Source organism: Rana temporaria, chromosome 2 (assembly GCF_905171775.1).
Source record: "Rana temporaria chromosome 2, aRanTem1.1, whole genome shotgun sequence".
Classification (NCBI taxonomy): Eukaryota; Metazoa; Chordata; class Amphibia; order Anura; family Ranidae; genus Rana; species Rana temporaria.
Window position 1 is genome coordinate 209,512,962 of NC_053490.1, and position 14,052 is coordinate 209,527,013.

General features: G+C 41.8%; 1 protein-coding gene across 3 annotated transcripts in view; it reads right to left on the bottom strand.

The window, feature by feature from the left end:
• The window catches only part of TMEM131 (transmembrane protein 131), a 227,954-nt gene that overhangs the window by 136,347 nt on the left and 77,555 nt on the right, over nucleotides 1-14,052 (bottom strand). The gene's annotated exons all lie outside the window — the stretch shown is intronic.

A 14,052-nucleotide genomic window follows, 5' to 3' on the forward strand; every position in this document is an offset into this window, starting at 1 on the left:
GAAGTTCAGAGGTGTGAAAAAAGAAAAGCAAATTAAGCTTGAATTTAATAACATTCAGTCATTCACATGCATACACATGTATGCACAAGTATATACAAGCATACATTTCAACACTGGCAGCTAGAAGGGGATGAAGAATTTTACGTGTGTAAATGCATGCGCATATTCGTGTGCGTATACACAAGGTCTTTATGGTACAGGTTTGTTTTTTCTGCCAGCAAAATCCTGCATTTAAACATTTTGAGTTTGCTGCTTCTTTTTTGAGTTTGTTTTTGGTATGCGCATTTTTTCACCTTTTATATTTAAACATTAGTACATTATTACTGCCACTTGCAAGAAGCCTAATAGAAGCACTTTAGAAATAATTGAAAGAAAAAAAGAAAAAGGAAAATATAGTATTTTACATTCTGACCATAGATGTGCTTTAAAGCAGATATTGAGCTTTTAGTAAAGTTTAAATATTTATTTTGGACCAAGCTGGTCTATTTACTTCACTAATACATACAACTGCTCTCAGGGATATATGAAAGGCTCAGCTCCATACAGTAAACAGCACTGTGCTCTGGCAGTAGGATGGGCCCTTCCAGTCCCATTGCTAGAACAAGGCTGAATACAAAGCTTCCTCTGATTGGCTGAGGTGGAGAGGAGGAAGACGTCACAATCTCTGACTTGTATGCAAGAGAAGCTCTGTAATCGTTGATAAAAACACAAAGCTCCCTGCGAAACACTAAGTGCTATTTAGCCCAACTCCATTTTGTACTGGAAGTGGGACATGAAGTTTGTCTCGCATGCCAGAACACAGCACTGTATATAGTATGTAGCTGAGGCTACATACAATCCTTACAGCAACTGCATCTCTTAGGCTTAACCACTTCAGGTCCAGAAGGATTTGCCCCCCAATGACCAGGCCATGTTTTGTGATCCGACACCGAGTTACTTTAGCTGACAATTGCGCAGTCATGCCACACTGTACCCAAATAAAAAATGTACGTCCTTTTTCCCCACAAATAGAACTTTCTTTTGGTGGTATTTGATAAAAATCGCTGTGGTTTTTAGCAAAAAGACTGACAATTTTGATAAAAATATATCCATCTTTGCTGGTATAATACACACCAAAAAAAAAAAAAAAAGTAAAATCTAATTTCTTCGTTAATTTAGGCAGGTTTGTATTCTGCTACATATTTTTGGTAAAAAAAAAAAATCCCAAAAAGCGTTGATTGGTTTGCGCAAACTTTATAGCATATACAAAATAGGGGATAGATTTATGGCATTTTTTGTTATTTATTTTTACTAGCAATGGCAGTGATCAGATTTTTAGCGGGATTGCTTCCGTTTTTGACACCTTTTGGGAACCAGTGACATTATTACAGTGGTCAGTGCTAAAAATATGCACCGACATTGTAATAATGGCATATAACTGCGGCAGCTGGTCGGCAAGCGGTTAATGTACACGGAACGTTTTAAAACCTCTCCTGAACGATTTAACTTGGACAGATGGTAACCAACATTTAAAAATGTTCGTTTTGCTGCGTTTACAAGATAATTTTTTTGCAACTAGTCATCAAAAACGCTTGTAAGCGTCAGTTATTGGTTTTACATGCCATTACAGGCATTTGGCATTGCAAAGGCCTATCAACATCTGTCACGTACACATTTTTTGCTTTCCAAAAAATTCTTCTAAACTCAACTGCCGAGAAATGACTAAAAACGACCCTGTGTACATGTACTCATAAGATAAGAGAGTTCAGGAGCAGCTGAAAAAAATGCCCAACTGCTCCCAAGCATCCGTTTATCAGCAGCAGTGTACATGAAGCCTTGGTTTGTTTGAATCAGCTTGGTCCAAACTATTTAAACTTCACTAAAAGCTGGAGATCAGCTTTAAATATATTTAGACAGAAATCACATCATACATGAGTAGAAAGACATAAAAACAGAAAGACTAGATGGAAAATATTAAATTACTAAGAACAATGAAAACTAACTTTGGAAAATAAACACTGATAAAAACTGAATTTTTTATTTTGTGTATCTATCCCTTTGGACTTTTATAAATGAGGCAGCACAAACAAGCAATTGTAGTATCTAAGCAATCAACCATGTTTAAAGCGGAGGTCCGGATTTAGAAAAGTTTGTCTTTTATTTTCTAAATTGGTTCCTTTAAGCTAGTGCATTGTTGGTTCACTTACCTTTTCCTTTGATTTCCCTTCTAAATGTTTTTTTTCCCCTGTATTTGAATTTCTCACTTCCTGTTTCTCCTCAGTAAGCTTTTCACCATCATCTGAGCGGTGGAAAGTCATTTAGAACAGCTTACTGAACACCTTACTGAGGAGGAACAGGAAGTGAGAAATGCAGACAAAAGAAAAAAAACATTTAGAAGGGAAATCGAAGGACAAGGTAAGTGAACCAACAATGCACTAGCTTAAAGTAACCTATTTAGAAAATAAAAAATGAACCTTTACAACCCCTTTAATAAGCACCTGTGCATATTGCCCACGATGTCGGCCACCCGAGGCAGATCCATCCCTTGGACCGGGTTTCAGGGCGGCCATCCTCACTAAGGGAAACAGGCAGTGAAGCCGCCCGTTTCCTGTCGCGCGGCTATTTGTGAATGGGAACACCGTCCTGTGTGTCCCAGAAGGCTTTGCGAGGAGGAGAGAACAGAACCTCACTGCGGAAGAGGAAGGGGCAGATTAGGACGATCTGCCTAGTAACAGCAATTTCTGGCAAGTATAAATTTGTATTATTTTTAGCCATTAGTTTCTTTTAGGCTGGACCTCCAGTTTAAGTTGTCTAAATCGGCTTTGAGATCATTTTATGGGTTATAGTGCTTTACCTATGCAGAATTTTTTGATAAGTTGCAGTGTATTGGGCACTCTAGTCCAATGCAAACTAACAGTGTGCGCGCGCAATTGTTAAGGCACTACAGCATACTGGGCTGGTAGAAATGGACCCCAAAGGTCTATGTTACGGCCATTACAAGCGTCCTTTTAAAATTACTAGCTTGCCAGGCTGCCCCTTGCTTTAATAATTTGTTAGTCATTGACCCAGGAATGCGATATGGTTTTTTAAATCCTTTAAGAAAATGAAACAATAAATCTGATTGGGTCTAGCAATGTCAGCATCCACATGGCAGGATTACGTTATGCAGAGCTGAAGAGAATGATTTTGATCATGGCAGTTTTTATCTATGATTAAATATGTGGGTCATAGTGTTTACTGAACAAACTTGTCCTGGAGCTTTAGACTTGTGCTCAATGCAACAAATTACCTGTAGGCCAACATACTTTAAATAATGGGTACCTGGCAGCGAAATCTGTTATAACAAAAGTAGTATAAATAATAAAAATACTTACCACCTGCATTGCCGCTGACACATGCAATACCATGTTCCCTGCACCAACACTGAACATGCAAAATGTATTGCTCAGCATCAATGGAAAATATATACACTGCGTGAGATAAACGGTTATGGTAACTTGCTGGTTGGAAAGCCACACACACACACACACACACACACACACACACACACACACACTACAGCCACCTGAAATATCATTCAATGTCTTGAGGTTTGTGTTCCCCATAGCAAGTAAAATGCACAAAGCAGGCCTGGCTTGAAAGATTGTTGCGCTCAAAATTTTGCCATTGTGTAATATTTGACTTAATTATGCTACCGATTTGCCATTTCGAAAATAAAAGCTTTTACTCTTGCACAACAGTTGTTTCAAGCTCTTGGTGCATTATATGTTTTCTGGAAACAAGAACATTTATTGTTTTCAATTGGGCTCAATGTGTTTTACACAGTCCACAAAATCTACTGGAAAAGGGTTCTCTCTTTTTAAATCAACAGACATGGGGTAAAAGATGCATACCAATCCAATCCATGTTCGTTCTGCTGCGAACAATCCCTATACATTTTTGACTGAAGTCATACATGCCTCTGTTTAATGGTTTTGTAGTGCGGTGTTGCATATTAGTGGACAGTTATGTCCGGCTTATAAAATGGCACTAAACAGCCATCGTGTGGCTGCTAATCGTGGTGTACAGAGCCCTCAGACAACTTGGTAAACAGACTACTTGGCCAATCAGAGCAGCTTGGTGTCTTGTGATCGCTGTAATGACCAAAGTGTGTTTTTTTTTTATTTAATAGTAAAAAATAACAGAAAAAAAGGATTATAAAATACTATTAAAATATGGTCGGGAAAAAAATAATAATTTGTATACAGTGTTGCATGAATGAGTAACTAAGTCAAACTATCACAACACAGAAAACTGAAAAACAGCCTGAAAATGAAGGGGCAATACAGGCTGGTACTCAAATGATTAATGATCTTGGGCAATTAAAATTAAGAACATGAGTTCTCACTGTATTAAGAGGCAGCACATTTTTAGATCAAAAAGGTAAATTATGTAGAAGGTTGCATTATGTATATTAAAGTGGTTGTAACCCCAAAAGAAAAATAAATAAAATCATGCACCTGCACCTTTAAAGGGGTTGCAAACCCTTGTGTTTTTTCACCTTAATGCATCCTATCTATTAAGGTGAAAAAAAAATTCAGTTAACGGAGTCCTGCATTTCCCTCCACAGAGACGTGCTGTCCCGGCCCCTATATTGATAGCAGCGCAGCCATTGGCTCCCGCTGCTGTCAATCAAATCCAATGACGTGGGCACAGAGTCCAGCATTCGTGTCGCATTCGTGTCGCAAAACAAGCTGCACAGTGGAGGCAAGTATGACATGTTTGTTATTTACAACCACCTTAACCACTTAAGGACCGCCTTCTGCACATTTACTTTGGCAGAATGACACGGCTTGGCACATGCACGTATAGGTATGTCCTGTGCTAGCACCCAGCCGTGGGTCGCGCGCCCGCGACCCGGTCCGAAGCTCCGGGACCTGCTCCCCACTGGAGTCCCGCGATCGGTCCCCAGAGCCGACCCCAGAGCTGAACGGGGAGAGCTGTGTGTAAACACAGCTTCCCCGTTCTTCACTGTGGCGGCATCATCGATCGCGTGATCCCTTTTATAGGGATACACAATCGATGACGCCACACCCCCCCTACAGTTGTAAACACACATGAGGTCACACATAACCCCATCAACGCCCCCTGTGGTCAACTCCCAAAACTGCAATTGTCATTTTCACAGTAAAGAATGCATTTTAAATGCATTTTTGCTATGAAAATGACAATGGTCCCAAAAATGTGTCAAAATTGTCCGAAGTGTCCGCCATAATGTCGCAGTCACGAAAAAAATAAAAAAAATAAAAAATAAAAATAAAAACAAAAAAACGCTGATCGTCGCCATAAGTAGTAAAAAAAAAAAAAAAAAAAAATTATAAAAATGTAATAAAACTATCCCCCCTTTTGTAAACGCTATAAATTTTGCGCAAACCAACCGATCAACGCTTATTGCGATTTTTTTTTACCAAAAATGGGTAGAAGAATATGTATCGGCCTAAACTGAGGGGAAAAAAAAAAGTTTAATATATTTTTGGGGGATATTTATTATAGCAAAAAGTAAAAAATATTGATTTTTTTTTTTCAAAATGGTCGCTCTATTTTTGTTTATAGCGCAAAATATAAAAACCGCAGAGGTGATCAAATACCACCAAAAGAAAGACATTTGTGGGGGAAAAAAGGACGCCAATTTTGTTTGGGAGCCACGTCGCAAGACGTGCAATTGTCTGTTAAAGCGACGCAGTGCCGAATCGCAAAACCTGGCCGGGTCCTTTAGGTCAGGGTCTTAAGTGGTTAAAAAGGCACAACATAGCACAGCGCTTTTTCCAGGTCAATTGTCACTTTCTATGTTGTACAATACCTGGTTGATCCCGCTTGTGCCTGTCCCTCTGCAAACTGACCAAGTTTATCATGGCTGCCGATATCAGATAGCGTGGTCAGTATTAGGGCTGCAACTAAAGACTCTTTTCATAATCGATTAGTTTGCTGATTATTGTTTCAATTAAATCGGTTAAAAACCTTTTAAAAAAATAAAAAAAAATAAAAGTATTTTTGCTGAGATTTGCATTTTTTTGGGCCAATTTGTTGTTGGGTAGATATAAAAAAAAAAAAAACACACATATTGCCGCAAAAACACATTACATGCTTTTCTGCAGCTTCTCCATTGAAGTATATTGAACCAAAAAAGCAAAATGGCACAGGTGTGCACTAAAACAAGTCCTTACCCTTTACAAATATGCAGCAGCTGAAAAAAAAAAAACATGGATGTGAACGTGTCCCATAGGAAACAATGTAAATGAACTGTAGTGTGCTTCTGCAAAAAGCACCAAAAAACACAGGAGTGACCCAGGCCCGAGATGTTTAGTAACATAATGGGGTAAAAAAAACAAAAAAAAAAAACACTAAAATGGAGTAAAAAAATAAAAAAAAGGCAAATCGCTACTGTAAGGGGTTAATTTTTTTTACTGTGGTACAGTGAAATTTACAGTAGCGATTTGCTCTTTTTGTACTATAAAGGGATTTTTTTTAACCCCATTATGTTACTGGCCGATTAATCGATTATGAAATTAATCGATTAGTTGTTTCGGCCCTAGTCCATATACACGCCTCAGTCACCCATCTCCTCAGTGTCTCTGCCTCTCCCCCCCTGTCAGTTCCGTAGTCTGTGTGAGAGCCAAATCTCCCTGCCCCCCCCCCCCCCCCCTCTCATGCCTATGTAATTGTATTCCCTGCAGCTGTTCTAGTGCTTGTAAAGAAACATGTATTAAATTACTTTGTTCAGTACGGTGTGTGTGCATGCGTTTTCCTATCATTTGAATGTTAAATACTTTGTGTGTAGACAGATGACCTCCCTCTGTTAGGCTGCTTTCACATTGGGCAGCGAAGGTGCGGTGACGGTATAGCCACGCTATTTTTAGCACCGCTATACCATCGTATTTACCGCGATATTCGGGCGCTAGCAGTGAGGTTTTAACCCCCGCTAGCGGCCGAAAAGGGGTTAATATCGCCCACATTGCGGGTGGTATTACCGCGGTTTCCCATTGATTTCAATGTGAAGCCGCGGTATAGGAGCAGTAAACACCCCGCTCCTATACCGCTCCAAAGATGTGGCTAGCAGGACTTTGAGCGGTCCTGCTACTGCACCGATTCAGTGTGAAAGCCTTCGGGCTTTCACATTGAAGCCTGCAGGGCATGATTTTTTCATGCAGTATAGCAGCGCTATTTTTAGCGCTGTACCGCATGAAAAACGTCTCAATGTGAAAGGGGCCTTAGCCTGCATTCATCAGAGGAAAATCTCAGCCCCTCCCACTGTACTCGCTTACTCAGAAATTGAAGCGGAGCGAGGTCACATGACAGGACAGCATTTCTCTGCAAAGGTGGTACTATTTAGCATTATAAATTTAGCAAAACACACTTTACTGAACAGGGACCTAGCGCAGAATAAAAGCAATACAAGTGACTTTTTAACCACTTTAAAGCTCGACTCTAGGTATGGATTTTATTGCCTAGTCCAACTTGGACCAATGTAAGCATGCATCTGCCATACCTGTTGGACCAGTAGAGACTCACTGTAGTTAATTGCCACCATTACAGCGATCATCAGGGGGCTCCAGGTCCCATGCCAAGCAGCTGCCCTGCTGTATAGTAGCCACAGGGGGTCTCTGACTGGTTGAGGTGGGGAGTTTTTTTTCAAGGTATTCTGTAAATGGCATCTGTGCTGAGCGAGGAAGCAACCCCCTATGGTTACTATGCAGCAGGGCAGAAGCACAAGACCCGCTAGAGAGCAGCAATAACTGTAGAAGTGGCAACTTCTACAGTGATTCTCAGCTGGCATAAACATACTTACATTGGTCCAGTCTAACTATGCAATATAATATCCGTGCATGGAGTTCAGCTTTAAGGCCTGGTTTACATGTGTGTTGGTTATGAAGAATGACACAAAGCTCATTAACGCACATACAGCGTTTGAGACATGTTTTGACACTTTGTTTTTGAAGCTTTGAAAAATCAAGAAAGTGTGTTAAATATCCATGAAAGTGTTGTTTTTGGAGGAAAAGTGCTTAAAGGGGAAGTGATGTAGAGGAAATTATCTACTTTAAGGACTGGTTGGGTTGTGGTGTAATAGCAGGCATTTTTGTGCGTTCCATGTAAAGTGGATTTATGTGCTCTGAACGGTTTGACACTTGGCTCAGTCCGGCTCAAGATGATTATGGAAAGAATGGTGCAGCAGAAAGAGGGAATTGCACCAGTATTTGGTGCATCCCACAATTTCCAAAGGAGCGTTTCTATATTCTTTACCACAAATTGTATGTGCAGCCCAAAGTTCTTCGATAATAGCCGCATGAAGGTTTCCCAGTTTGATGCCCTTCGAGATTGTTAAGACCCCGAATGATGCAAGCCCCAACTGATGAGGTATCCTTGGTAACCCGAATGATGCAAGCCCCAACTGATGAGGTATCCTTGGTAACCAGAAGAACATCTAACTTTGTAAAACAAATCATGCCCACGTATCCTCTTTATTACCATTTCTGAAAACCATTACCCAATCAAGTCCCCCTGCCTTGTGATTGGCAGGGAACAGATTCCATAGCAGATACCAGTCTTAATATCAGGTACTGAATCTGCCCAAAGCCCACCTCTTTTATAAATACCGATACAATAATATCAGCCTTCATGACACTTGCTGGCACTGTCACTTCCATGTGCCAACATTTGCTGACACAGAAGGCTTTACCATGTTTAATGCCTCTGCTCCTGCCTAGCAATGTCAGTATTGCTGGCTGGCTTGATGCTTTTGCCATCACACAGAAGCACACGACTGCTCTGTGCATACAGGAAGCGTCTGGAGCTGCCCTGTCCTAATTCTCTATTACTGTGCATTCTGGCATACAGGAACCTCCACTGCCTGCCCCCAGCTGACACTTTAAGAAAGGTTTCCTTAATGTGCCAAAAATGTTATAAGCACAGGGTCCTACCACAGAAATATTTGAGGAGGCTGATGAGCGCCGATGCCTCCTGAAATTGACATGCTGCTCAATTTTTAACACAACTCTATCGACCCCTGTGTGTACTACACTGCTTGGTGGCAGCTATAATATTCCTCGCAGGCAATGAATGGCAGTTATGAGGCTTTAAAAACACTGCAGCGTAAACACAGGGTATTGACGGATGTGTGAACGAGCCCTTAAGCTATACTGTCTTTTTGGTGGCGTAATATGAACAGCTTCCCAGCATGCTAAAATGAAATCACATAATAGTGATGTGCTTACTTAATGAATGGCAAGGATTTCACAGAAAACCGTAGCGCTTCCACCTTTCACAGGACCATTTCAATTAACAATCCAGTGGAAAGTCAAAGTCTACATTAAAATTAAAGAGAAACACACACACACGCACACTCAGTTTACCACAGTTTGAGGGAAGAACCGTTTCATACAGACAGTCTTAGTAACCCATAAACGTCTATCAGTTTTCTTTTTCATTCACCAGCCCCAGTATGGGATATTAAATAGTGCAATTTTATTTTTTTTCCCCTGACATATCAAACAAGACCCACTAGGTTTGATTAGATACAACTAATATAATAGGAAGTAGTTGTCCTAACAAATTCCACATTGCACCCACTGTTTACAAAAAATACTTGACTCAAGTAAAAGCCTGGGGACTTGTTTACCTTTATTTGTAACAGCCATATATTGCAGCAGGTCAGAGTATTTATTTACTTATTCAAGCATTTCAAGCCACTGAAAACTTTATCTTTTTGGTCAGACTGACATTATTTCAAAGTACAGAGATACACAACCTGCTAAAACACTATGTCCATTTATTACAATAACATTAACACGAAAAGAGGAAGGTGTTGGAACATGTGATACAAATATAACCCAAACTGACATCTGCATTTGATTGCCACAAAGCAGCAGGAAATAACCCTGTACTAGTACAAAAAAATAAAAATAAATGCAGGTTATGAATCTCTATAATCAGTTAACACATGACAAGAAAATGTGTTATGGGTATTGAATCACATTTCTCATTATGCAGAAAGAATGTCTGAATACATTAGAAAGTTCTGGTAAACTAAACAAACTTTCACTGGAAGGAAATCTCTCTGCAATTAAACATATTATACCAGTAAATGAAGTCTTAACCAAAGTGGAAAACATAAAGCAGTTGAAAAATGAAAGCAATTACTTGACATTATAATATTCCATGTGAATTTTAAAATTCAATGACATAAAATCTAATTTGTGATAAACACCTATAACAGAGTTATGCATCCAAAAATATTATTACATTTTCGGCTTGACGATCATCTCACAATTCTTTATACCCACAAGTATTTACAAAGGAGCACTTTAAAAAGGCTTTAAAAGAGAACTGCCTTAATACCAAATAATGGTCCTCCAGAACCAATCCATATTCCCTATATAAAATACACCAGCATACCTAAACCTAAACACAAAATATCATGTACTGCAGCTTTAGTCCTGAGATGTGATGCTTCCTTTATTTTTTTCTTAAACATGTTTTATTTTATTTCATTTCACCACACTTTAGTCCCCTTTCACACTTATACGATTTGTAGCATGATTTTGGATGGCAAAATCGTATGATAAGTCATTATTCATGATTTTCAATGAATACCATTCATACTGGCACGACTTTACATTACCTTTTTTCTGCAGTCGGATCAAAAAAATAACAGCATGGGTTCCCCACTGGTATGGAATTGTAAGGGGAACCCTCACGTCGAAAAAACGGCATGGCCCCAACACCGCCCCCTCCCCTAAAATCCATACCAGACCCGCACCCGAGCACCAGCCCGGCCGGTCAGGAAAGGGGGTGGGGGACGAGCGAGCACCCCACTGAGCCGTACCAGGCCGCATGCCCTCAAAATGGGGGGGGGGTGCTTTGGGGCACCCCAAAGCACCTTGCCCCCATGTTGATGACAAGTGCCCCTTCCTGACAACCCCGGGCGTTGGTTGTCAGGGTCTTATGGAATCTGGGGGCCCCTTTAATAAGGGGGCCCCCAGATCCCGGCGCCCCACCCTATGTGGATAAGTATGGGGGTACAACGTACCCCTACCCATTCACCTGGAGGAAAAGTGTCAAAAAAAATACACATTACACAGGTTTTTAAAATCATGCATTAGCAGAGAAGTCGGAAGAAGACCCCCGGAGCTGACAAACGATTTTAAAAACCTGTGTGCTTTTATTTTGACACTATTCCTCCAGGTGAATGGGTACGATGTACCCCCATACTCATCCACATAGGGTGGGGGGCCAGTATCTGGGGGCCCCCTTATTAAAGGGGCTCCCAGATTCCGATAAGCCCGCACGCAGACCCCAAAAAACAATGGACAGGGTTGTCGGGAAGGGGCCCTTGTCCTCATCAACATGGGGGAAAGGTGCTTTGGGGTGGGGGGGCCATGTTGAGTGTATGCGGCCTGGTACGGCTCAGGAAGGGCTGGTGCTCGGATAAGGGTCTGGTATGCATCTTGGGGAGGGACCCCACACCGTAGGGGGTGGTATGCTCATTTAGGGGGAACCCATTCCGTTTTGTTTTTTTTTAAATTGGCATGGAGTTCCCCCTAATTATTGGGGGATCAAAATCGCGTCCCTGCTCATTGAAGTCGTACTTCAAGTTGTGGGGCAAAGTCGAATCCACAGTCGTATGACTTTGAAGTCGCACAAGTGTGAAAGGGGCCTTAGCTCTTGGTAACCATGCTCACTTTCTTCAATGTATCTTTAAAGGGAAGTCCTTTTACTTTCACCGGGAGTGTGAGGATTAGTAGTTTACAGAAGGACACCAATTTTATTTTCTCCTTTCAGGTAAAGTCAAACTTCAGGCTGAAAGAAAAACTGGACAGGAGTGTGACCGCAGAAGCAACACTGGTGGGGGGGAGAGGGGGGGGGGGGTATTTTGCTGGAGCATGAAAAAAGGGGAGGTATAACATCTCATCTTATTCCTCTTCTAGGCAAAAACGAGCATTTACCCTTTGCGGCAGGTAAAATAGGGGGACCGCAAGGGATTTTTTTTTTTGGAGTTGGGCTCTAAGCATGACAAAGATGCTTTATTTCTAGCAAGAACAGGTATTTTCTGTACTTGCTGAAACTGTTCTTGAAACAAAAATAAATGCAGACATCCCAGTTGAAGGATAGGTAATCTGCAGTATTTAAAATACTTATTGAATCTAATATAGTTGGTACACAGAAATATGTGCCTTTTCTTACAGAGGGAAAGTTCTGTGGGGGAACAGAGAGCATTAGCCTGCATGCACACTGAAGATCATTAACGAACATTTTTGGGAGCGTTTTCTTTTTTTTAACAGGCCATAAACTCCCAGCTATGATATTCTAAGTGTCCATGCACACATGGATGTTTATCAGCAGGGGAGTTTATGGGCTGTTGTCTGAACGCCATAAAAACGCTTCCAAGAGCAGTCCTAAAAAGGCCAGATGCTGGTAAAAGCTGTTACACAGTTCAACACTGCCTCTATTCAAAATCAATGGTTTCCTATGGGAGCCCATTGATTTAAATAGAAGTCGAACCAGAAGTCAGATCATGATGATCCAACTTGTGTGTTGAGGATGTTGAAGGGGAACCCCCCCAGCAAAATGACAAAAATAAAAAAGGGAAAAAGAAAAGCAGACCCTTTGGCCTGGTATGGATTTTATGGAGAAGCCCCCAGGCCAAAACAATGGCGTGGGGTCGCCCCCCCCCCCCCCCAAAATCCATACCAGATCCTTACCCTGGCAGGTCAGGAAGGGGAGGGGACAGACGAGCGAGCACCACCCCCCCCCTGGCCCATACCAGGCCACATGCCCTCAACATGGTGATTAGGTGCTTTGGGGCAGGGGGGCCCTGCGCGCCCCACCCCAAAGCACCTTGTCCCCATGTTGATGAGGATCTCTGCCCCACAACCCTGGCCGGTGGTTGTTGGGGTGTGGGCGGGGCTTATCGGAATCTGGAAACCCCTTTAAGAGGGCCCCCAGATCCTGGCCCCCCCACCACATGTGAATGAGTATGGGGTACATTAATGTACCCTTTCCGATTCACCAAAAACAAAATAAATAGTATTTTATTAGGGCAGCTTTGGGGTGTCTTCCAATTCCTTCTCCCCTCTCCGGCGATGTCTTCACCTCTATGTGCTGTCTTCTCCCTCTGCTGTCTTCTCGCTCTGTTCTACTTCCGATGATGACTCAATGCGATCTCCTGATGTAATGCTGGGTCCTTGTGCAATGACTTATATTGGCATGGGGCGGGGCCACCCGCCAATATCAGGAGGCCCTGCCTCCTGACGACCAACACCCAAGGCATGATGGGACTATGACATCACAAGGGGGTGGGTCCTCCAGATGACGCTGGCTTTTGTTCCCCCCAATGCCAAAATAAGTCATTGCACACGACTGACCCAGCATTACACCGGGAGATCGAGTCAACACCGGAAGAACAGAGGGAGAAGACATTGCCGAAGGGAGAAAAGCCGTAGAAGGAATCGGAAGAGCCGCCTTAATAAAAAACACATCAAAAACCTGTGTACAGTGTTAATTTTTTTTACACCTTTTTTGGTGGTGAATGGATAGGGTTACAATCTTAAAAGGGGGCTTCTAGATTCCGATAATTCCGACAACCAACAGCCAGTGTTGTCGGGAATAGGCCCTTGTCCTCACCAACATGGAAACAAGGTGCTTTGGGTTGTGGAGGCGCAATTTTTTTTTTATTATGTCAGGGGTTCCCCTTCAACATCCTCAGAACACAAGTTGCACTGTGAGTCGGATCGTCATGGTGCGACTTCTATTAAAAATCAATGGGCTCCCATTGGAAACCATTGATTTTGAACAGCGGAAAAGAAACGCGGCTAAAAGCTAGCGTGGCTAAACGCCACTGCAAAATGCTGATAAAAACGTGCCTCTTAAAGCAGCGTTTCCTGCCAGCAATCCGACGTCCAGAACTAGTTTGAGCGTCCTGTGTGCATAGAGCCTTACAGAGTCAATATGTCAAAAATGTTTATGTTTAAAGTGAACTTCACTAAGATTTGCTTTGTCATGGCCCCTATGCTTCATTAGTCCTTTACGCACCATGCTTTG